Raw genomic sequence first — 23,830 nt, 5'->3', positions numbered from 1 at the left:
CCTGCCCCCCTCCAACCCGCCCTCGCGGTCCCAGCCCCCCTGTGACGCAGGCCGCCGTGCCAGCCCGGGAACTTCCTCCCCGGCGGAGACCACCCCGCGCCCGCGGCGGGCCAGGGGGCCTGCCCACCGCTGCGGGCACCTCCTTCTGGCCGCTCCCCAGCCCGGCCTCGCGGGCCCCTGATCCGCCCACCTGGCGGCTCTGCCCCAGGAATCGGCTGGGGCTAGCGACTCCCCCTTCCCCCCAATCCCCAACAATGCGCGGAAACCCCCGGCCTTCTCTGTGCGCAGCCTCCGCTCCACACCGCAGCGCCTCCCCGGTAAGTTAGAGGCGGCAGCCACCACTGAAAATCGCCCTAATGGGAACTCCGGGGAAGGACCCGGGTCACGGTAGAGGTAACCCCATCCCCTTATTTCCCTCCACCCACCTGAACCCACGGATGGAAGTGGTCGTGGAACGCATGGAGGTAGACGCCGAAAGAGGAGGGCGACAGCTCGTTTCCCTGGACCAGGAAGCCCACCAGCCCTTTGACACTAGAGTCTCCTCTCTCGCAGGAACCCCCATGTTGCAGGACGCTGACAGCCCCCCTTCCCCCACCCCCCGCCACCCCCAACCGCCCCCATTTCCCAGCCGCAGATTCCCGGGACGCTGACATTGAATGCGCCGCCTACAATTTCATGCGGTGCATAAAGGGGTTGACCGCGCTGGTCAAAACCACCTGTTGTTTAAGAGTATGGGGGGAGGGTTTTTTTTTTTTTTTTCTTATTGATCTGCACCATGATTTTTCCCCCACACTCCCTTACCCAATTTCAGGATGAAAACGCAAACTCTATCTTCTATACGGAAAATCTGCCCAATGAAAAAATGTACAGGCAAGATTGCTAAGTAATATAGTCTTCTGGGATGCTTTATCAATACCAGCTATTCTACAAGCACCCAAATTAAACAATTGCTCTGTCCCAGCAGCCAGGAAAAGACCCAAGTACGTGAATAGAACAATTAATAGACTGGTTGGTTTCTTCTTACATAGCAAACCTTAAGAAAGTAGGCACCTCCTTTTACCCCATTTCCATTTCCAAGGCAGAATGGACATTTGTCCAAAATTGTTCTCATGGGCTTATCTGCTTCCCCCCAGCTAACCTGGCAAACTTCTACACATTTGCAATTCCAGTACTGTTTTGGGATTTCCCCTCTCAGAAGACTACCTTAAATCCTTTTTTAGCCCTTAGGAGATGGCTCCAACACCAGCCTTAGTGAACCTAGATCAAGACAAAAATCTAGGGTGGGACCTTCTTCCTAAATAGCGGGTGGGAAAGTTCCTGGAGAGTTCCTAGGGAAAAGGCAGAGGCTGAGTTTAGAAATTTGCTAAAAATTTTGAATACCTTGCAAGCCATTGGGTACTATCCTTGAGGTAGGATCAGCTCTTAAATGTATTTAAATGCTCCGTGAAGCAAGTACTAAGGACACAGACCTCCTGTGGTGGGCCTTAACCTGCAAGTGCTTCCAAAGCGCACCTCTATCCTTCTTGTACCACGGGCACCCAGACCCCAAGCTTAAGCATCCCTAAATCGTTCCATCTCTACCCAGTATCAAGGAACCTTTCAACCTGAGACTTTGGACTCAGATGAACTAGGAATACTACTCTTCCTGTGTCAACGTAAAGAAGTAACTGCTACTTTTTTTTTTTTTAATCATCAGTTAGATACTACTATAGGGTATTATGAGAATTAGATAACATACTTAAAGCAGCAAGAACAGTGCCACACACACTATAAGTACTCAACCAAGGTAGCTGTTATGTACCATTACTACGCTTCATTGGCCCGAAAGCAAAGGGGCTGGGAACAGCAACAAGGTTTGGAAATGGGATATGAACCCCACAACTGGAGTCTCCCTACTTTCCCTCTTCACTTGCTTAATTGTAACACTTTTGTCTACTCTGTGCCTGCTTTCTAATAGGGTGAACTGGATAGTTCTACGTGAAGTCAAGTGATTCACATACACACTAAAGTCTGAGGGGCCCTAGTCTGAAAATCACTATGTGATACTGCTTAGGTCACTTTAAAAAAACAACTGTAGCATGTAAACCTTAAGTCTAGTCATCTCACCTCAGTCAGCCCAACTCAAGTCAACATTCACACTTATCAAGCCCCCAGTAAGGCACCAGGCGAATCATCAATCAATCAGCCAACTTCTGTGAATGCTGGACCCTGAAAGTCTCAAAGCATAAAGTTTATTCCCTGACTTCAAGGTGTTCACAAAGCATAGCAGAGGGGACCTGGCATGGACACGAATCACATAAACCATTTCAAACGAAATATAATTGAAATTTAGAGAAATGAGAGAGCACTTGGGCTAGGTGTCTATATAGAGCCACCAACACCTTGACCTTTCACTGACTACTAAACTCTTCAGGCCCAAGTTTGACATTCTAGATGGGCTTCCAGAATGACTTCTCACACTTAGACTCCACATAGTTACAAGTCAGCCGTGTCCTGGCTGGCAATAGGGAATAAGTAGATTTTTCTGGGCAGTGCAGGGCAATGGTAAGGGACTTAGAACAATACAGACAGATCTGGGCTCAAATCCTGTGTCTACAATTCACTAGGCATGTGACGCTGAGCTTCCTAATCTTAGAATCCCAGTTCCCTGTCTATCTATTGGAACATTGGTACCTACTTTTTAAGATTCTAGAAAAAATATCTGCAACCCCTCTAGAGGGTCCTGTGGAAATGGTAATTGTATTACATTGTTTGTTAGCTACATTGCAGGTTGGGTTTTATCATTCCTTGAAGGCATATTTCAAAAGTAGCCTTTTCTGTGAAGCCTCTGCAGGCTCCAGACCAGTGTAATTTCCCTTCCCTGTGCTCCCACAGCGCTTGCTTGAACCTCTATTTTGACACTTACCATGGTGCGCTACCCTTTATTGCTACACTTTTGCTTTACTGCTGTGTTTTTATTCACCTCGGTGTCCACGCCTGGCATAGAGCCTGGTTAAATGTTGAAAGAATGAGTTTTAAAGTGTTGTATTGATTCTGATTTCAGTATAACTTGTATTGACTCAAGGCTCTAGAACCCACATGAACCCTTTTGCTCATAAAGAGTTTATATTAAAATGAATGAGTATGTACATGTATCTGCTTAAGCCTTGATTTCTCAGTGCTGGGCTTCTTCTTTAAGACCGCTGCCTTCTTGCTTTGTTTTGCATTTGATTTCAGTTGATCCTGCCTAGTAATAGTGAAAGTAAAGTGTAAATTCTAAACCAAAACCACCAGCATTCTCGGTCCACCCTATGCACATCTGCTCCCCAGACCATTTCTGAGCTTTGTGGGAAGGATTCCGAGCTAACAAAGTATTGTTGCTGTTAACACTGTTGCAGCCATTAGTACTTTCTGAATTAAGAGCTGGAAGATAAAGCCACCGTTGGCAATAATTTTGAAATCCTTAACTCTATGCCATCAAAAATGCTAGGGCAAGGAGAATTCAATCTCCCTTAGAAAATGTTCTGTGAGCCAGTTGCCCAAGAGGTGGTGTGGTGCTGAGAACCTAAAAATAGGATACTACAAAACTTTAGGTCAAATTCTTCTAAAATCAGACATTGATATTATATACTCTCCCTCCCCCTGCAAAACACACACACACACACACACACACACACACAACACACACACACACACGAAGTCGTTGGTCCCACTAACTTGTGAGATATTCTTTGGAAATGATAATAATGATGAGTAAGCACTTATTAGGTACACATGTGTGCTAAGTATGTTCTAGCTGTATATATCTTGTTTAATCACCATAGGCAATGCTATTCTCTCCTATCGACAGAGGAGAAAACCAAGGCACATAATAATCAAGTATCTAGCCAAAGGTCATGTGACCGATGAGTGAAAGAGTTAGAATTTGGACCCAGGTAACTCTAATTTTAGAGTTCTCATGCTTAACTACTACTCAATCACATGGCAAACGTATATTTATTTTTAAATAGAATCCATCAAGTATATTCAGTAAGGTGCATGATTTTTTTCAGTAGTTTTTCAAATTGCATTCATTCATACTTTTCCCAATAGAGTGGTCACACCCTCAGTGTGCCTTCATAAGGTGATTTTACAGCTCAGCTTTAACTGAAAAGCACTTTATGACTAAAAACAAACTTCTTAATGAAAGAGCATGAACTGTCTGTGGCTCTGACTTTAGGCAACATGAAGTATACCAGGCAGAAAGCTTTGTTCTTAGAATTATTGTTTATATGGTCTAATGATAAATAAGTCACATTATAGATATATGCAGTATAAGTTTGAAATAAAAAATGAGCTTGACATTCTCAGCAAATACCACTGCTATCACTGTATTACTAAATAATATTTGCTTGCTGCCATTAAGCATGCACAGTTACTGAATTAAGAACTTTCATGTATTATTAAACTCATTAATTAAATCTACAAATGACTGGCTCTAGCCATGAACTGAATTATTCTAATGATAATGAAATACTCTTAAGGGACTTAGAACTTACTTCTTTATTAAAAAAATAAATTAAAATACATCTCCCAAGGAAGGTAACTCATTTTTCACAGGACTCAAAATTTCCAGCCGTTTCTTAACATCATATCATATTGTGCATAATGTATCATAGAACATTTCAGATCTACTTTAACATTGACTCGCTTCAAATTTCAGTGACATCAGCCCTGACAAAGCACATAATTTCAACTCTAAGGAATTGCCTTTTTCCTTTGACTAAGAAACTTCTCTTTTTCTGAGGCATATAGGTCGACGATGGCTCAAGAAACCTTATCATAGTAGTGAAATTGAAGATGCTATTGTTACTCACATGACTCACTTTGGAAAAGTATCATGGACGGTGCTTTGTATACTTAGAAAATGCTATCACCATGCCCAGAGGTTCTCTTCTTAAAGATATCACCCCATAGTGACACAAGATGCATTTTCTGGAGCCCTTTTGGAGTTCATTTATTAATTTCCTAAATTTACTCACATTGTTTATCTCTTGGGGGTGTGGGGCAACCAAGAAGAAGGCCTGGTTTGCCTTCTCAGTATCAATGACAATGATCAGTAATGGTCACTTTTATTGCTATTTGTGAAAAGATCATAAACTGGGATTAATGAGACCTGCATTCCAGGTGTGGCTCTGCCATTGACTAACGTTGGGACTTAGGACAAGTCTCTTAAGATCTTTGGATCCTCAGTCTCCTTATCTGAAATGAAGGGGTTTAAATGGGCGATTTCTTAGGACTCGTTCAGTGCTAAGATTTTCCACATCACTCTGAAAATGATCCATATTGATCTTTCCTAGATTTCAATCAGTAATGGATATAATCACCTACATGTAATCAAAGAAGCAGGAAGGCACCCATTCCTGCTATCTATGGGAACTCTGTCTAACGCAGGGCAGACTAGTCAGGCAACATCTTCCCAAAGCACCTTGGTCTTCCGCCTTCCATTGCCAGGGAGATGGAGCCATTCCTCCACTGAGACATTTCCAAGCAGCTTTCCGTAGAACTCTACCTTTTGAAACCCTGAAAAGTAGGGGTCCTGTGGTCAAATTCATTTGGGGAATGCTATACCCTCTTAGAGATCCACAGAGCATATTAACATGCTTAGTGCTCTGAGAAGTCCTGTGTTAAAAATACTTGTTCACGCCTGGCCAGTGAATAGAGAGTCGGCCTTCGGACTGAAGGGTCCCAGGTTTGATTCTGGCCAAGGGCACATGCCTGAGTTGGGGGCTGGATACCCAGTAGGGGGCGTGCAGGAGGCAGCTGATCAATGATTCTCTCTCATCATTAGTGGTTCTATCTCTCCCCCTTCCTCTCCGAAATCAATAAAGAAATATATATATTTTAAAAAATACTTGTTCACTTTGCTGAACGTAGCATTTTTCTAACTTCATTTGGTGATAGAACTCAGAATAGAATGCCTGAATTGTTATTCTAGAGTTAAAAACCACAAAACCTTCATAAGACATTTTTTGTAAAGAGAAGGAAATGATATGCCCTATTAACTCATCTAATGAATGCCTACCAAGATAAGCCCTCTTGGAAGATGTTTTCTGCAGCTAGCTATTTTCCTTACACACATTGGCCATAATGGAGTGCCTGTCATTTTTAATAGGACAGTAGCATCCATTCTCACTGTATTAGTGTGGCACTATTTTTGTCAACACTAAAGAATATTCCATTGCATTTACATACTTTTATTAGCCTCTAGGTTCTTTGTCATCCTTTTAGAAATAGTTAAAACTAATGTAAGACAAACATACCTTAGCACTCAAAGGGCTAGCATGGCATAGTTTATTTAGTAGTGACTGTCAGGAGACACTGCTCCACAGGTCTAGTATTTCTTAACATCTTATTTCTCACACACAGTGAGCAAGGCACTGCAGGTCTTGTGAACAAAGGGCAAGCATATTTGCTGTCCAGTATAATAATGTTTCTCTCCATGACAAAGCACAGCATACTTACACTCATAAAAAGTTCACATTCCCTAAGCTCATGGTCCCTCTTCTATAACAGCCTACTGCTACTGTGTTGGGGCTCCGGGAACTGACACAAAAAATGCTGATATTCTGGCTACTGCTATTGCTGTGAGTAATACACTTTCTTTCATCTCTGATTCAGGGGTTTTATGACTTCTACCAGCATCCAAGGAACTGTAACAGGCTAGTAGTCTTTTAGCTTACAATGAATAAAGTCTTAGACCTTTCACAGTTTTTGATAATAACTTGCCTTTTCCTCCCTGTGAATTGAACGTTGGTGGGATAACTTTATATCTTCTGGTGTTCTCCCTCCCTGATCATTCCTGGTCTTGTGAGTATTCCCTCCTACAAATGCTGCTCTGGGCTTGTTGAAGCGCTTATAGCCACCCACCCCTGTTTCTGAGGAACATTCAATGGAGGCGTAGTCTTAGTGATGCACTTTGATTCTGGAATATCAAAGAAAGGCACTATGAATTTCTATCCAGCATGATAGCATTTCATTAAAATGATTACAAAATAGCCCGGCGAGTGTGGCTCAGTGGTTGAGCATTGACCCATGAACCAAGAGGTCACGGTTCGATTCCCAGTCAGGGCACATGCTCAGGTTTCGGCTCAGTCCCCAGTGGGGGTGGGGTGTGCGCAGGAGGCAGCCAATAAATGATTCTCTCTTATGATTGATGTTTCTATCTTCCTCTCCTTTCCCCTCTCTAAAATCAATAAAAACATATTTTAAAAAATGATTACAAAATATAGGGTGTCCCAAAATTCACGCAAGATTTGAATTTTGCGTGAGCATTAACAACAACAACAAAAAATAAAAGCCTAATTTTACTTGGTTTGTTGAATCAGATTCTAACATCTATTGCCCTTTGATTTCAACCCCTTCAATTTGATAAGCATTACCAAGTACCAATTATGGCCCAGGAACAGGAACAATGAAGACCAATGAAGACCACGGTTTTGCGTATGTGCCAGCAAAGTTGTGGAGGCCATTTACCCAATGTGCTATTCCATACATAACCCTATACTGTATACTTTATGAATCAATAAAAAATTTACAATTTTTAATTATAAACCTGTGTTTTCTATCAAACTTACTTCTTGTGTGAATTTTGGGACACACTATATTATACAATTATCCTTTTTTCCCCAAAGGAATTTAAACATTAATCCTCAATGGAAATGAAGTAACATCTTACAGTAAAGAATGGGTATGTGGGAGTGGGGGAAGTACTTCTGAGTTAATTATACTGATTGCTTCCAAAAACAATGTAGAAAGAGGAAAAGACTAGAGTTCAGATAAGATAAATTGCTTCATGTGACCAAAGGGAGAATCATTTTACCACAAAATGAAAACAACTGTGGTTACATTTAGAAGAATGAAAACATCCAGATTTCTCAAATGTCAACAATATTCTCTGACTTGTAAAATGCTCCTGACAGCAGTCTATTTACATCTGATATGATGTCATTTCATATTAACGGATTTCATGGGCTCACCCCAAACTCAGAATTATGCTTTCTGTAGTTATGCTATGGATCAATTGCTTTGAAACAGACATTTTCTGCTTGAAAGGTTTTCAGGGACTTTAGAATATAGCAGCAAGCAGGTTGGGAGCATCCTGGTCTGGAGATTTGAAGAGGTAGGCTGCTAACTTGCGACAGTCACAATAGGGTAGTAAATTAACATTTGTTGAGTACTCTATGCAAGGCGTGGTTGAAAGCATTTTACTTGTATTATTTCGTTAAACCGTTGTAACAGCACTATGAAGTAAGCATATCACTGTCTCCATTTCACAGGTGGGGAGCTTGAGGCACAGGATGGTAATGTGACTTTCCCAAGGTCATGCTGCTAGTAAGCAGCAGAGCCAGGAATGGAATGCAAGCGATCTGGTTCCAAAGCCACACTCTTACCACTATCTGTCTGCCTTATAACATCAGAATTTTTTAAACTGCTAGAAAATGTGAGTGATTTTTCCCCCCTGGAATGTTTAAGAGAAATAAACTTCAATTTTCTTGCTTCTTTGGAATTTTATCTCTAGACTATTATCTTCTAAGATATAATGTTCTGTTCTTCATTTCCTTATAAGGAATCTATTTCGGGACCATTAAGTATGAATTATGTTGATCATCAACTCATGTTGACTGAGAAGGTGAATATTGCGCAGCTCGTTTTGAGTAGTGAGACACTCCAATTAAGGACACTGTAATCAAATTTCCACCTTGAAATATTCCACATAAGGGTTTTTGTTTTTGTTTTATAAATAGACTTTATTTTTGGGACAGTTTTAAAAATAATTTATAGTTTAAAGTATTACATATGTCTCCTTCCCTCTTCCCCCCGCCCGCCCCCTCCCATTGGCCTCTCCCCAGCCACTCCCACCCGCCAGCACATGCCTTCACCCCCCTACTGCCTGTGTCCATGGGTTATGCTTATATACATGTATACAAGTCCTTCCCCCCCATCTTCCATCCCCCACCTTCCCTCTGAGGTTTGATGGTCTGTTTGATGCTTCTATGTCTCTGGATCTATTTTTGTTCATCAGTTTATGTTGTTCATTATCCACATAAGGTTTTGATGTATCTCAAATTTCTAACATAAAATGGACTTGAAAAAATTATTAACTAATCCTATATAATAAAACCCTAATATGCAAATTGACTGAACCGTGGAATGACCGGCAGAATGACCGGTCACTATGATGCACACTGAGCACCAGGGGGCAGACACTCAACGCAGGAGCTGCTCCCTGGTGGTCAGTGCGCTCCCACAGGGAGAGTGCTGCTCAGCCAGAAGCTGGGTTCACAGCTTGCAAGTGCAGCAGCAGTGGTGGGAGCCTCTCCCACCTCCACTGCAGGCAGGAGGTAAGGAGCGAGGGGTCCCAGACTGCAAGAGCCCCAGACTGTGAGAGGGATGTCTGACTGCCAGCTTACAGGCCTAAGCCAGTAGGCAGACATCCCCCAAGGGATCCCGGACTGTGAGAGGGTGCAGGCTGGGCTGAGGGACCCTCCCCTCCAGTGCATGAATTTCATGCACCGGGCCTCTAGTCTAAAATAAATAATGATGTTTGGTGTTTATTTTTAAGTCTATATCCAGAGAAGGAGAAAAAAACAACAATATTCTTAATGTTATCAGTTCTTTCCTTAGGCAAGCTTTAAGTTTTCATGCTCAGGAGTGGTGTTATTACCAGTTTCCCAAATACCCACAATTGCCAGTCTCCAAATGGCCACATTGTGACCTGTCTAGATGAACAATCACATCACAATGCTTTTCCTCTGATCAGACTGGCAGCTTATCCAAGCCAATCTCCCAAGGAGCATGCAGGTGGGAAATAGTGGGTGGGACTTCTGAGGGCTTTCAGGGGAAAGGAACTTTAAAATCTTGGCTTGACTATTACTTAGAATGATGAGGAAATCATTTAATATACAGAATTTGTAGATTGCTGCCCAGCCTCTGAAACTCCAAAATGATTTCTGAAAACTAGTGATAGGAAGGTTTCATGTAAAGCTATGTAATGCTAGATCGGTTCAGTGTTCTGGCCACTGAAGACAAATGGATGGGACAAGTTTCGGATGCAAGGGCAGGATGCACTTCTACATCTGCTGCCACCATTCACAAGAAAACGAAGGGATTGGCATGGTCTTTGCTGAGCAACTTTTGTGGAGATTGGTGGGTATTTTTTTCCTCTTCCTGTCAAGGCCTTGAAGAACCCAGGAACATATTGAGTGGGATGTTTAGCCTCTCCGCATCTCAAATCTAGAGTGAATCTAGAGCAGCTGTGGGCAAACTACGGCCCATGGGCCGGATCCGGCCCGTTTGAAATGAATAAAACTAAAAAAAAAAAAAAAAAAAAAAGACCGTACCCTTTTATGTAATGATGTTTACTTTGAATTTATATTAGTTCACACAAACACTCCATCCATGCTTTTGTTCCAGCCCTCTGGTCCAGTTTAAGAACCCATTGTGGCCCTTGAGTCAAAAAGTTTGCCCACCCCTGATCTAGAGGTTTAAGAGAAGCAAGTATGAATCCATCTCCTACTCTTCATGAGACCTCAAGTAGCTGCACAGAATATCGTAATTCCTTAGCTTAAAGGATTTGCATTTATCTGGATTTTAACCTTATTGCATGTTTTTATAACTTACTAGTAGCCCGGTGCACGAAATTCGTGCACTGAGGTAGCGGGGGAGAAGGGGCCCCTCAGTCTGGCCTTCACCCTCTCCAATCTGAGACCCCTCAGGGAATGTCCAACTATCTGCTTGTGCCCACACTTTTAACAGATAACAGCTCCATTGTTGTTTCTTTCTTATGCTTAAAACCATTGGAATTAGTAGGTATTCAAAGTGTGTATACATTTTGGGGGGACACCCTGTATATCTCTAGTCAGCGGTGAAAGAAACCAACAGCAGATTTGGAACCCCCAGACAGGGAACCTTGCTCATTCCCCACATGTCTCCCCACTTCACTTTCCACCTTCGTGGGCAGCAGGAGAATCAACGTTTTCTCTCATTAATTCGGAAAAGCACGTCCTGTCACCCGTTGCCCGGCAGGAGTGCTCTAGGCCCCAAGAAAGCAAGGCTCAGTCAGGGCAGCCTTCACTCATGGGTGCTGGCACCCAAAGTACACATCCCTCCTCTACAGTCACCCCGACTATCCCACTATTTCACTGAGAGGACAGAATTCCTCTCTGCCTCTGGGCTCTTGATCTTGAACGCTGACCGAAGGCACCTCAGTGAGGGCAGCCCCCGCCCACCAGGTGTGTCTGTCTGCACCTGCTCCTGCCTCAGCACCTGCATTAACTCCCCAGAGGTGATCTCGTAGCTGCACTGGCCTCCCTGGGAACAGGGCATCACCACTCCGCCCTCTCACTGTCATCTGACAGACGCCCACTGTCAGCACCCAGAATACCCAGACACTCTTCAAAGGTGTGAGTGCATCAGAGGGGAGGTGTGCACATCCTGTGGGGGTGTTAGGCATGCTGGGTTGATGAAAGTGCGGTGGAGAGGTGGGGGGAACTTGTGCATGCCTTGGTTTGCAACTGTTGCAGGCGTGGGAGGGTGACAGTGTGCTGGGGGATGTTCACATGCCAGGGGGATGTGCACACCGGAGGCCTCTGGCTTTGCAGATCTGCAAACCTCCGTGGTGCAGCCAGGAGGATGTCAGTCTGGCCCGCCACGCTGGCTGTCCCTGCGATCCTGCACCTTCTGGGCCAGGAGGCGGATCTTGCGCAGTCACTCCTGGGCGCTGATGGCTGCCTCCCCGCCGTGAAGGGTCACGGATCTGAGTCCCAGGACCGTGCATAGCCTCAAGCACTGCCCCCCACCTGGCAGGGTCACAGATCCGTGTCTTGGTCCCGTGGACAGCCTCAAGCACTGCCCCCGCCCGGCAGGGTCACAGATCCAGGTCCTGGGACCGCGGACAGCCTCAAGCACTGCCGCCCCACTTGCAAGGACATGGATCCAGGTCCTAGACCGTGGACAGCCTCAAGCACTGCCCCCCGCCTGGCAGGGTCACAGATCTGGGTCCCGAGACAGCGGACAGCCTCCCGCAGTGCCCCTCGCCTGGCAGGGTCATGGATCTGGGTCCCGAGACAGCGGACAGCCTCCCGCAGTGCCCCTCGCCTGGCAGGGTCATGGATCTGGATCCCAGGACAGCGGACAGCCTCAAGCGCTGCCCCCTGCCTGGCAGGGTCGTGGATCCTGAGTCCTGGACTGCGAACAGCCTCCCGCGGTGCCCCCCTTCTGGCACGGTCACAGATCTGGGTCCTGGGACCTCGGACAGCCTCAAGCACTGCCCCCTGCCCGGCAGGGTCACAGATCCGAGTCCTGGACTGTGGACAGCCTCCCGCGGTGCCCCCCATCTGGCAGGGTCACAGATCCGGGTCCCGAGACAGCGGACAGCCTCAAGCACTGCCACCCCTCCCGGCAGGCTCACAGATCCGAGTCCTGGACTGCGGACAGCCTCCCGCGGTGCCCTCTTCTGGCACGGTCACAGATCTGTGTCCTGGGACCTCGGACAGCCTCAAGCACTGCCACCCCTCCCGGCAGGCTCACAGATCCGAGTCCTGGACTGCGGACAGCCTCCCGCGGTGCCCCCTTCTGGCACGGTCACAGATCTGTGTCCTGGGACCTCGGACAGCCTCAAGCACTGCCACCCCTCCCGGCAGGCTCACAGATCCGAGTCCTGGACTGCGGACAGCCTCCCGCGGTGCCCCCTTCTGGCACGGTCACAGATCTGTGTCCTGGGACCTCGGACAGCCTCAAACACTGCCCCCTGTCCGGCAGGGTCACAGATCCGAGTTCTGGACTGCGGACAGCCTCCCGAGGTGCCCCCCGTCTGGCAGGGTCACAGATCTGGGTCCTGGGACCTCGGACAGCCTCAAGCACTGCCGCCCCACTCACAAGGACATGGATCCAGGTCCCAGACCGCGGACAGCCTCAAGCACTGCCCCCCGCCTGGCAGGGTCACAGATCCGGGTCCCAGACTGCAAACAGCCTTGACTGCTGCCGCCTGCCTTCAGTATGCAAATTAGCCGCCATCTTGTTGCTTCAGGGTGGGGGTCCCCACTGGGGTGCCTGGCCAGTCTGGGTGAGGGGCTGAGGACTGTTTTCAGGCTAGCGGGTGACTGAAGCTCCAAACCTCTCCTTTTTTTCTTTTCTTTTTTTTATTCTGGCATTTATTTACCTTCTATGCCTGTCACTGGAGCTGAGAGCTGGCTTTCTCTCTGAGGCTCGGCTGCTGAAAGCAGGTTTCTGGCCTTTGTTTACCTTCTGTATTCGAAACAATGTTGCGGTCTTGCTGGCAGAAGCCTGGCTGACTAAAGCCAGTTTCTGGGGTTTTGTTTAGCTTCTATATTTATTACAATGTTTCAAACTGCAAGCTCAGAGGCTGGCAGCACAGGCGGGGAAGCTTGGCTTCCTCCGTCACTGAAGCAAGGAAGCCTCCCTGTTCGCTTCAAGCTGCCTGGCTGCCAGCCGCCATCTTGGCTGGCAGTTAATTTGCATATCTCACTGATTAGCCAATGGGAAGGGTAGCGGCCGTACGGCTAATTACCACGTTTCTCTTTTATTAGATAGGGTATGATAACTGAATGCCTATGTACCCAACGTTTTTGGGTGTTTTCCTCACTTTTCTAAATGTTGGACTTGTTTACTGAGGGGACACTCTAATCAAATTTGCACCTGCCTTTGGTGGCTTGTTGCTCTTTCCTACCTCCTTAATTTTGTGCATACTTTCAAGCCACTGTCCAATTTCCCTTACTTCCCTTTTCTCATCTCTCCACTCTCCTCTAACTTGCTTCAGTCTTTAAATGTCCCATTCAAAGCCTATCTCCATGAAATTTTTCTGATACTTTGGGAGCCACCAGAGAGAATTTGATTGTGGTCATCCTCACCATCAAATGCTAATAAACTCTTACAGTAATTAATCATCTTTTTATCTTCCATAATTGTGAGAACTTACATAAGTTACTTAACCTTTATGAGCCTCAGTTTCTCCACAGGTAAATGAGAATAATTATAGTACCTACTTTATAGTGTGGTCTTGAGAATTAGATCTTTTAATACATGTACCTTAGTACAGTGACTGATGCATTATAAACATGCAATAAATTTTAATTAATATTAAATAGCTACTTGTATCTCCTTCTTTTCATTTGTTATCTCATTTATTTTTTAAAAAAATCTTTATTGTTGAGAGTATTACAGATGCCACCCATTTCCCCCCCATAGCTCTCCTTCACCCTGTTCCTGCCCCACCCCAGGCCTTCACTACCTACCCTATTGTCTGTGTCCATAGGTAATGCATATATGCATATAAGATCTTTGGTTAATCTCTTCCCCTCGCCCCTTCCCTCTGAGATTCATCAATTTGTTCCATGTTTCTATGCCTCTGATTCTATTTTATTCACCAGTTTCTTTTGTTCATTGGATTTTGTTTTTTAGGTTTAATTGTTAATAGATATGGATTTATTGCCATTTTATTGTTCATATTTTTAATCTTTTTTTCTTCTTCTTTGTCTTCTTCCTCTTCTTAAAGAATACTCTTCAACATTTCATGTATACTGGTTTGGTGGTGATTATCTCCTTTAGCTTTTTCTTGTATGTGAAGCTCTTTATCTGACCTTCAATTCTAAATGATAGCTTTGCTGGGTAGAGTAGTCTTGGTTGTAGGTTCTTGGTATTCATCACTTTGACTATTTCTTGCCACTCCCTTCTGGCCTGCAAAGTTTCTGTTGAGAAATCAGGTGACAGTTGTATGGGTGCTCCCTTGTAGGTAACTAACTGCTTTTCTCTTGTTGCTTTTAAGATTCTCTCTTTGTCTTTAATCCTTGGCATTTTAATTATGATTTGTCTTGGTGTGGGCCTCTTTAGGTTCCTCTTGTTTGGGACTCTCTGTGCTTCCTGGACTTGTAAGTCTATTTCTTTCACCAGATAGGGAAAGTTTTCTGTCATTATTTCTTCAAATAGGTTTTCAACATCTTGCTTTCTCTCTTCTTTTAGCACCCACATGATGTGAATGTTGGTATGCATGAAGTTGTCCCAGAGCCTCCTTACACTATCTTCATATTTTTGGATTATTTTTTCTTTTTATTTTTCTGATTGTGTGTTTTTTGCTTCCTCATATTCCAAATCATTGATTTGATTCTCAGAATCCTCTATTCTACTGTTTAATCCCTGTAAATGATTCTTTATTTCAGTTAGTGAATGCTTAATTTCTGACTGGTCCCTTTTCATGTTTTTAAAATTCTCACTAAAATGCTTGAAAGTCTAAGTCCCTTAAAGCTCTCATTAAGACCCTTGAACAACCTCATATCCATTGTTTTGAACTCTGTATCCAGTAGTTTGCTTCTATTTCTTTCATTTGTGACATATTTCTTTGTCTCCGTATTTTTGTCTGCTTCCCTGTGTTTGTTTCTATGTATTAAGTAGAGCTGCTATGTCTCCCAGAATTGGTAGAGTGCCATTGTGTAGTAGGTGTCCTGTAGGGCCCAATGGCTTAGTCTCCCCAGTCACCTGAGCTGGGCACTCTAGGTACACCCCTGTGTGGACTGTGTGCACAGTCTTGTTGTAGTTGAGCCTTGATTGCTGTTGGCATCACTGGAAGGAATTGACCTCTAGGCCAGGTGGCTGTGATGACCAGCTTTGACTGCCATGGGAGAACTGCTGTGCAGGAGACACCCCTATGAAGCAGGACTTGCTTTAGTGGGACTTTGGTGCTTACCGAGTCTGTCCCTTGAGTGTGTCACTTGTGGATGTGAAGAGTTGTAATCTGGTATTGTCTGAAGCTATCCACTGGGTCAATGGCTCTGGGGCCTCCCAGGAGGTGCAAAGTTAGCCACTGCCTAGGGCTACCTGGCAGGAGTGACAGAGAGACCTGAAGATGGCTGCTACTTGTACTGGGCTTGGAAGTGCCCAGGCAGACCCAGCTGTGAAGCAAGGCAGGCTGGTGCTAGTGCTGGATCTTGGGCCTCTTTTTGGTAGCTATGGTACATGCTGATGTCAGATGCTACTTGTTTAAGAGATTTTAGGAAAGTCTGAAGCCTGAACCATTCATACGGAAAAGCCACTACAAACAGCTTGGGTGGGACTGCAAATTGGGTGACTCTCAGAGAGTCATCAGGGTGGAGCAAACAGTGTGGGCCAGGCTGATGGAAACTCAGATATGGCTTCCAGTCAGCTCTTGAATAGGGGAAGTCCTAGCAAAGGAACAATGACCCCCTCAAGCACCCTGTCTGGGAGAAAGCTGCCCCTGAGTTCCTGCCCCAATGCCAGACAATCCAGTTCTTCCCCAAATGTCCCAAGTTCCTTTCAAGCTGCCGCCCCAGCGTTGGAGCCCAGAAGGATTGAGTCTGAGTAAGTCCATGTACTGGCCCTTTAAGAGGAACTCCCTGGTCTTCAGCAGCCTCTGTGACACTAAGCCACAATCCCTACTGGTTTTTACAGCGTGAAATTATGGGGAATTCTCTTCCCAATACTGGAACCCTGGGCTGGGGGTCTAGTGTGGGGCTTGGACCTCTTGCTCCTCATGGGAGGCCTCCACAGCTGAGATATCCCTCCTGGTTAAAAACACGCCACATGTGGGTGTTGGACTAGCCGGTTTGTGTGTCTGCCCTCCTAACAATCTCCAAGTACTTTGTTCTTTACTTCTCTAGTTGTAGGACTTCCAGTCAGCCAGATTGCAGGCACTTTTGAACGATGGTTGTTCTCTATTTTAGTTGTTATTTTGATGTGGGAGGCGGCAAGTATTGGTGTTTACCTACACTGCCATCTTGAGCTCTATCTACTTGTTAACACTTTACATTTTTTTCTTATTTCTCACATACTTAAGGTTAAAAAATTATTTGTTGATTTAATTATTTTAATATAATGTCAAAGGAGGAGTCCATTCTTCAAGATTTTTTTTTAGGATATTGACAAACATGAAGGGTTGCCAGTTGCCAATTTTCTTAAAAATCAATATCTTATAACTTGATATATAATAATTTTAAGTAAACATAATGAGTTCTTATTGCCTGAATAAACTGTATATAATTTTTTACTATTTCATTTCTATTTCAATTTAATATATACATAATACATTAAAATAACCCTTATCTCCCCCACCAAACAAATTAAACCCATTAAATTATTTCTTAAAACCTTATCTAAAGTATCTGTCATATTGCAAAACCTCTATGGATATGAGTGGTTCTCTTTTTAAGTTACTGTCATGAAGAAAAGGGTACACACTGAGAATTCTGAAATTACTTTTATTATTAACTGAAATCTGCTTGCAGGAAGAAATAGCCAATTTTAACACTGCAGCATTACAAGTTCTCTTTTACATTGGGTACTTTCCACACACGCCAGCCCCTTCACCAGTCTGTGATCTACAAGGGGAGAAAGGAACTTGTACTCAAAAGTGAACAAATTTCAAAAGGCTATTTAAAGGTACAAAAACAAAACAAAAAACAATATTAATTTTCAAACAGAAGCAGGTCTTCCATTTGAACACAGGGGAGCCAACATTTTTGTTCAGAAGAACCAATGGGAATATGGCATTGCAATCAGGACAAGGGTCCCAAAGTTTGTTCAAGAGGTAAAATATTAAGAACTTTAATGTTAGTTGAGTTTTTAATTTTTAAAATACAAGTTCTATCAATCACAGAGGAGCCACTTTATCAATATCACTGGGATATTTTTAGAAAGTAGTTGAACTCTTCAAGTAGTTTTAACTTCTTGACCCATTGTGTAGTATTTTGTATTTGACACAACACTTTAAATAAGTTGAATTCTTCCTTTAAAATCTCTCTCAAATCCTCCTTTTCCATTTCCACTTCTGCTCCCCTAGTTTAGCTCTCACTTTGTGGTTACATAGTGTTACTGCTTCATCCCAATCTTCCCCTGGCTTAGCTTCATTCAGACCACCCTTCCTCCAGACAACCCTCTAATTTATCCCCCTAAAGTACTGCTGTCAGCACATACATTATAAATGGCTGGCCCACAGCAGTGCTCAATAAATGATCATTTCAGCTTGCTTTAAGTGACACCTCCAACCCCCGCCCAAAGGATAAAGCTTAAAGTTAAAATCCCTGATGATTTTTAAATAATAGGAGACCATAGTGTAGTAAAATATATCTTTGTCCTGATTTCTGGTACAGAGCTCTTACAATGTTTGGAATTTTCCGACTGATGGCGGTGTCTTTGTTAAGTTAATGAGGTGACCCAAGTGGACCTCTTGATAACTTCAGGAGGGGATCTGGACATCAGAAAGACCAACCATGTGAGTAGAGTGTTGGAACTTTGGGTCAACCTGACTCTGCAGGGAAGAAGGGTTGTGGGGCTAGAGATTGAGTTCAATCATGTGGCCAATGATTTAATCAACCATGCCTGTGTAATGAAACACCAATAAAAACTCTGGATACTGAGGCTCAGTGGAACTTCTTGGTTGGTGAACTCATAAACGTGGGCATCGTGTAATATGCCCTGACTCCACTGGGAGAGGGTGCAGAAGCTTTGTGCTCCCTTTTAGACCTGGCCCTAGGTATCCTATTTGGCTGCTCGTGAGTGGCATCATTTATAATAAAGCCATGATCACAAGTATAGCATTTTCTTGAGCTCTGTGAGTCATTCTAGTAAATTATTAAATCTGAGGGCACATGGAACCCTCAAATTTGTAGCCAGTTGGCCAGAAATGTGAGTGGCCTCCCAAGATGTGTGGCTAGCATCTGAAGCGGGACAGTCCTGTGGAGCTCTTTGCCCTTAACCTGTGGAGTCTGCACCAACCCTAGATGGTGTCAGAATTGGGTTGGGGTAAAAACAGAACAGACATATATTGAGTAGTTATTACTGGAATCTACAGATATAGATCAAGTCACAAAAGCATGATTTCATATATTATAACTGTAATAGACTGATTTACTATAAGTCTCCCCAGCACCATCCTATATAATAAAAGGCTAATATCCAAATTGTCCCCATGGGTGGGAGTTTGACCAACTGGGAGTTACATGTGCTCTGACCACCAGGGGGTGGGCAGCTGGGGGAAGGGAGGCTCCTGCCAGCAGCCACTAGGGACCTTACCTGTGCACAAAGTTCATGCACTGGGCCTTTAGTAAAATGATAATACCACTTCCTCTAATTTGGCTTACATGCAACCTATCAGGATGGCCTCATGCTAAAGAATCATGCCTGTGTGTCATTTGAAGACAAGAGAAGTCAAAATATTTTGACTAGCCCAGACAAGGCATTTGGAATGCATTGTGACCCATGGTCTTAATTCCAGAAGGCTCTACCAATAGTTTATTTTGGCAAAAGATAATATGTGTCCTTCTCCACTTAGTTTCTTTGAAAAACATTCCACCTAAGCAAGGCAACTAATTCTAACTAAAGAGTTACAAGTAAATGGGTGTGTTGTGTGCAAAGATTTAGAACCTTCTGCACTGTCTGCATCCTTGGTAGCAATTCTGAGACTAGTAGCTCTGAATTGAGCTACTAGTGCTAGTAATATTGGTTATGCTCCCCAACCTGTCTATTTTCCAATTTTGTCAGTAAAACATGGCAACAGAGAGAAAGAAAAGGAGTCCACAAGGATCTGAGTACTTATTGTCCACCAGGCTTGGTATGAGAGCTTTAACTTGTTAGCTTATTTCATCCTCATTATCTTCCTGAGGAGGAGGTTGTCTTCGTACCCAGCAGACACTCAAACCATGGCTCTGAGTTCCCTGAGGCCTCAAAGCTAGTAAGTTAGAGAACAAGCATTAGCATTGAGGGTCATCTCATTCCAAATTGAAACTCTACGCTCAACTTTACTGCTGCATGTCTAGGTTTGGGCCTCGCCCTGGCAGGCCCCTATCACGGTCTGGGTTCAGAAAGCAGAGAAGAGTTCTCTTTCCCCCTTAATTTTTTTGGGTGGCCTGTGTTAATCAACCCTCAATTTAGGGTAGAGTAAGCTACTGAACCCATTTCCCAAGACAAGTCAGAGATTGCCACTGGCAAGGCAACCCTGACATCTTTTTGTAGCCTTTTCCCTTGGCATTCCCTCTGTTAGGCAAATTGGTGCTAATTATGGGGCAAGTGGGAATAAGTAATCATCACAGCCTCCTGGAGACATCCTCAGGGCAGCTGCCCAGGGCACATTTGGCTGTGTTTACAGAACATCCCTCACTCCCCTGAATGAACTCTGTCTAGTTTTTAGTAGCCCACAGAGACTCTTCCAGCAGGAGTCCTTTATTGTGCATCTCTCTGTCCACCAGGAGATCTCCTAGAAGTTTCAGAATGTGCTGAAAGCACGCTGGGGAGGCTGAGCCCCACATTACTAAGTGTCTATTTGTCATTAGTAAGGGGCTTTTCCTCACACCTAACCTCCAGGGCCCAGACCCCTGGGGGTGGACACTGAAAAGAGCTGGATAAGACATGCTGACCTTTGCAGTGTTTCTTGGCCACCAGCAGGGTGGGCACCCTGACATTTTGAACAGCTGTGGGCAGGAGCCTCGGCAGCAGAGTGCCTCCGCTTGCCAGAGAACACCTCGAGCTGAACGCTCTCCCCCGCCATCGCCTGAGGTTTCATGGCAGTTGACTTCCCATGGAAACAAGCAGAAATCTGTTTTCACCATCCGGCAGTTTTAGTTTCCTAATTTGTATGGGAACCTGGAGATACAAACATGTGGTACATTCATTATCACAGAAAGCTACAGCTGCAAGAAAAATAGTTAAAGCCAGTCTTAAAACTGGCAAGCGTCATCATATGCCTTCAAATTACTTTCCGTAATCTCAGAGACTGTCCTCGATGCCGCCGAAAGAGCGGTTTCTGTGTCTAGACAGCCTGACTTCTAGCAGGACTTACACCTGAACCTGGGTGTGCTTCCCCTACAGCACAGCCCAGCCGGCCAGCTCCCGCGGTTGGATAAGGAGCCCCTCTTATCTCCTGAAGCAACAGAGGGAGGGAAATGAACACAGGCTGAGTTCTAATCCTGACACTTATATTTCCTAGTCCGGTGACCTTGGCCTAAAACTGAGCTTCTCTGTGCCTCATTGTCCTCATCTGAAAACTTTATTGAATCTTTAACACCATTCATTGGACATCTATTTTGTGGCAGGCCCCATTCTAAAAACTGAGATAATAGCAGTGAATAAAATAGGATCTTCACCTTTGTGGAGTTTAGATCCTATTTTAGGGAAATAAATAAAACAGATGAGTAGGAGGCATAATATGTTCAGTGGCGTTCAGTGGCGGTCAAGATTATGGAGAAAAATAAAGCAGGGGAAGGGAGTATGTGGGCAGGGCAATGACAAATTTAAAATACACTGGCCACCCAGACGGCATGGCTCAGTGGTTGAGCGTCGACCTATGAACCAGAAGGTCACAAATTCCTGGTCAGGGCACATGCCCAGGTTGTGGGCTTGATCCCCAGTAGGGGGTGTACAGGAGGCAGCTGATCAATGATTCTCTCTCTCTCATCATTGATGTTTCTCTCTCTCTCTCTCTCTCTCTCTCTCTCTCTCTCTCTCTCTCCCCCTTCCTCTCTGAAATCAATAAAAATGTTTTTTAAAAATAAAATAAAGTACACTGGCCAAGGAATTCTTGCTGAAGAGGAGGCAGGTGAGACAAGGCCTGAAAGGGGTAAGAGAGCTGAGCCGAGCAGATGGTGGAAGAAGAGCATTTTGGACAGAGGCCCTGAAGTTGGAGAGGACTTGCTGTTTTGAGGAATAGCAAGAAGTCCAACATGACTGAAGTCCATGACTGTGGGGCTTTGGGAGCCACCAGAGAGAATTTGATTGTGGTCATCCTCTTATTGGAGGGTTTTGAGCAGAGGAGACATGATTAAAGTTGTGTTAGGGTTACGCTGGCTGCTGTGCTGAGAGTAGACTGAAGGGGCCGGGGCGGGCGCAAGACACAGATCTCTGTGGTCATTGAAGGGAGGCCTTATGATGGTTTGGACTAGGGGAATTGGCATTTGATGGTGAGAAGTGGTTAAATGCTAGCTAATAACACTATTTTGAAGGTAGAGCTGCCAGGCTGCCAGGTTGGATGGAAGGATAAGTGAAGTGAAAGATTACTCCAAGGCTTTTAGTCTGATTACCAGGAAGAATGGAGTGCCTGTTCTCTGAGATGGGGAATAGTAGAAGGGGAATAAGGGGGGTGGGGTGGGGGGTGGTGGGGGGAGGAATGGCAAATCTGGAAATCAGTTTTCAACATGCTAACTTTGAGATGCCATTTACAATGCAAATGGGTAAGATGAAAACATACTACTTATCAAACAATACTCACCAAATGAAATGAATCTAAAAGAACAATTGCTTTTTTTCTTCTAGAAAAATAAGAGTAATCACTGCTGATGCTATGTGATGAGAAGCTGAGATGACTGAGAAGTAAATAACTTGGTTTCTATGCTTTTCTAGCATTACTATTATTATTATTATTATTATTATTATTATCTCCTTGTAGTTAATTACCTCCTAGGATTTCAAAGTTCACAAATTTAAAGGTGAAGAAAGGTCTTGTCACTGGAACATACAATAAAGAAACACACATCCCCCTGCCCATTTACATTCAGTGATTTCATCTGAATGTTTCTGTTCCCCCGAAATTATATGTTGAAATCCTAATGCCCAAGGTGATGGTATTAGGAGGTGGACCTTTGGGAAGTGGTTAGGTTATGAGGGTGGAGCCTTCATGAATGGGATTAGTGCTCGTACAAAAGAGACTCCAGAGAGCTCCCTGCTACTCCACCACCACGAGAGGACCCAGTAAGAAGTCAGCAGTCTGCAGCCCAGGAGAAGCCCTTCACCAGAACCCTCCCATGCTGGCACCATGATCCTGGACTCCCAGCTTTCAGACTGTGAGAAATAAATATTTGTTTATAAGCCACCCAGTCCATGGTATTTTGTTATAGCAGCTAGAAGGAACTAAAACACACAGATTAGAGTTGGAAAGAGGTTATCTACACTAATAAAAGACAAAGATGTTAATTGACTGTACCTTCGCTACGCCCATCAGCCAATCAGAAGAGTATGCAAATCAACCCAACAAAGATGGCCATTAAAGTTGCATACTGCAGGCGGGGCGGGACAGTGCGAGCCGCTGCCCGCCCCACTGCCTGCCCCGCCACCATCGGGGCCTCCCGTGGATAAGCCAGCAGGTGGTTATCCCCCAAGGGGTCCCAGACTGCGAGAGGCCACAGGCTGGGCTGAGGGACCGCCCCCCCCCCCCCCCCCCCCCGAGTGCACAAATTGTTGTGCACCAGGCCTCTAGTCTATATATATAAAAGTGACTGTTATGACCGACAACTGGATGACTGGCTAGTAGCTGTGACACACACTGACCACCAGGGGGCAGACGCAGGAGCTGCCCCTGGTGGTCAGTGCACTCCCAACAGCCAACCTCCTGCGGTCCTTCCCTCCCATCCCATTCCCCCCCTACCCCCCCGGCCAGCTAGCCCCAGTAGGGACTGGGCAAGATGGCCCTCATCACAGGCCAGGCCGAGGGACCCCACTCGTGCATGAATTGGTGCACTTGGCCTCTAGTTTATGAATAAGGGTGTAGAGAAGACCATGGAGGAGAGATGCCTATGCTTATATCAGTTTCAAGAGACTCTCCCACCCTTCCGCATTGTATGGAAGGCTTGAAGCTGGAGCCTAGTTGTGTAGTAGAAATTATAATATCTAGCTGGTAAGGATGCCCCAGGGCCTGGCACAACATAGAACTCAAAAAATTTTAGATCCCTTTCTTTTTCTTAAGGATAAGACTCTTAGTGGGTACATAATAAATGTACTTAGTTCTAGATTTGAATTTAGTCACTTTATATATTATTGTTTCTAAGGTACTGGAAACTTACATGTCAGATCAAGGTAG

General features: G+C 44.7%; 1 protein-coding gene and 1 long non-coding RNA gene across 2 annotated transcripts in view; one reads left to right on the top strand and one right to left on the bottom strand.

Moving 5' to 3' along the window:
* LRRC8C (leucine rich repeat containing 8 VRAC subunit C) overlaps window positions 1-23,830 on the bottom strand; it is a 139,658-nt gene that overhangs the window by 84,802 nt on the left and 31,026 nt on the right. The window lies entirely within an intron of this gene.
* On the top strand, window positions 81-22,087 carry LOC139003552 (uncharacterized). The gene is made up of 3 exons (XR_011470258.1): window positions 81-317; window positions 18,138-18,259; window positions 21,541-22,087. It is a non-coding gene; the product is annotated as an uncharacterized lncRNA (long non-coding RNA).

Source organism: Myotis yumanensis, unplaced genomic scaffold (genome assembly GCF_028538775.1).
Source record: "Myotis yumanensis isolate MYYU_CA2020_CCGP unplaced genomic scaffold, mMyoYum1.0.hap1 SCAF_2, whole genome shotgun sequence".
Classification (NCBI taxonomy): Eukaryota; Metazoa; Chordata; class Mammalia; order Chiroptera; family Vespertilionidae; genus Myotis; species Myotis yumanensis.
This window is presented reverse-complemented; position numbering and strand designations above follow the sequence as displayed.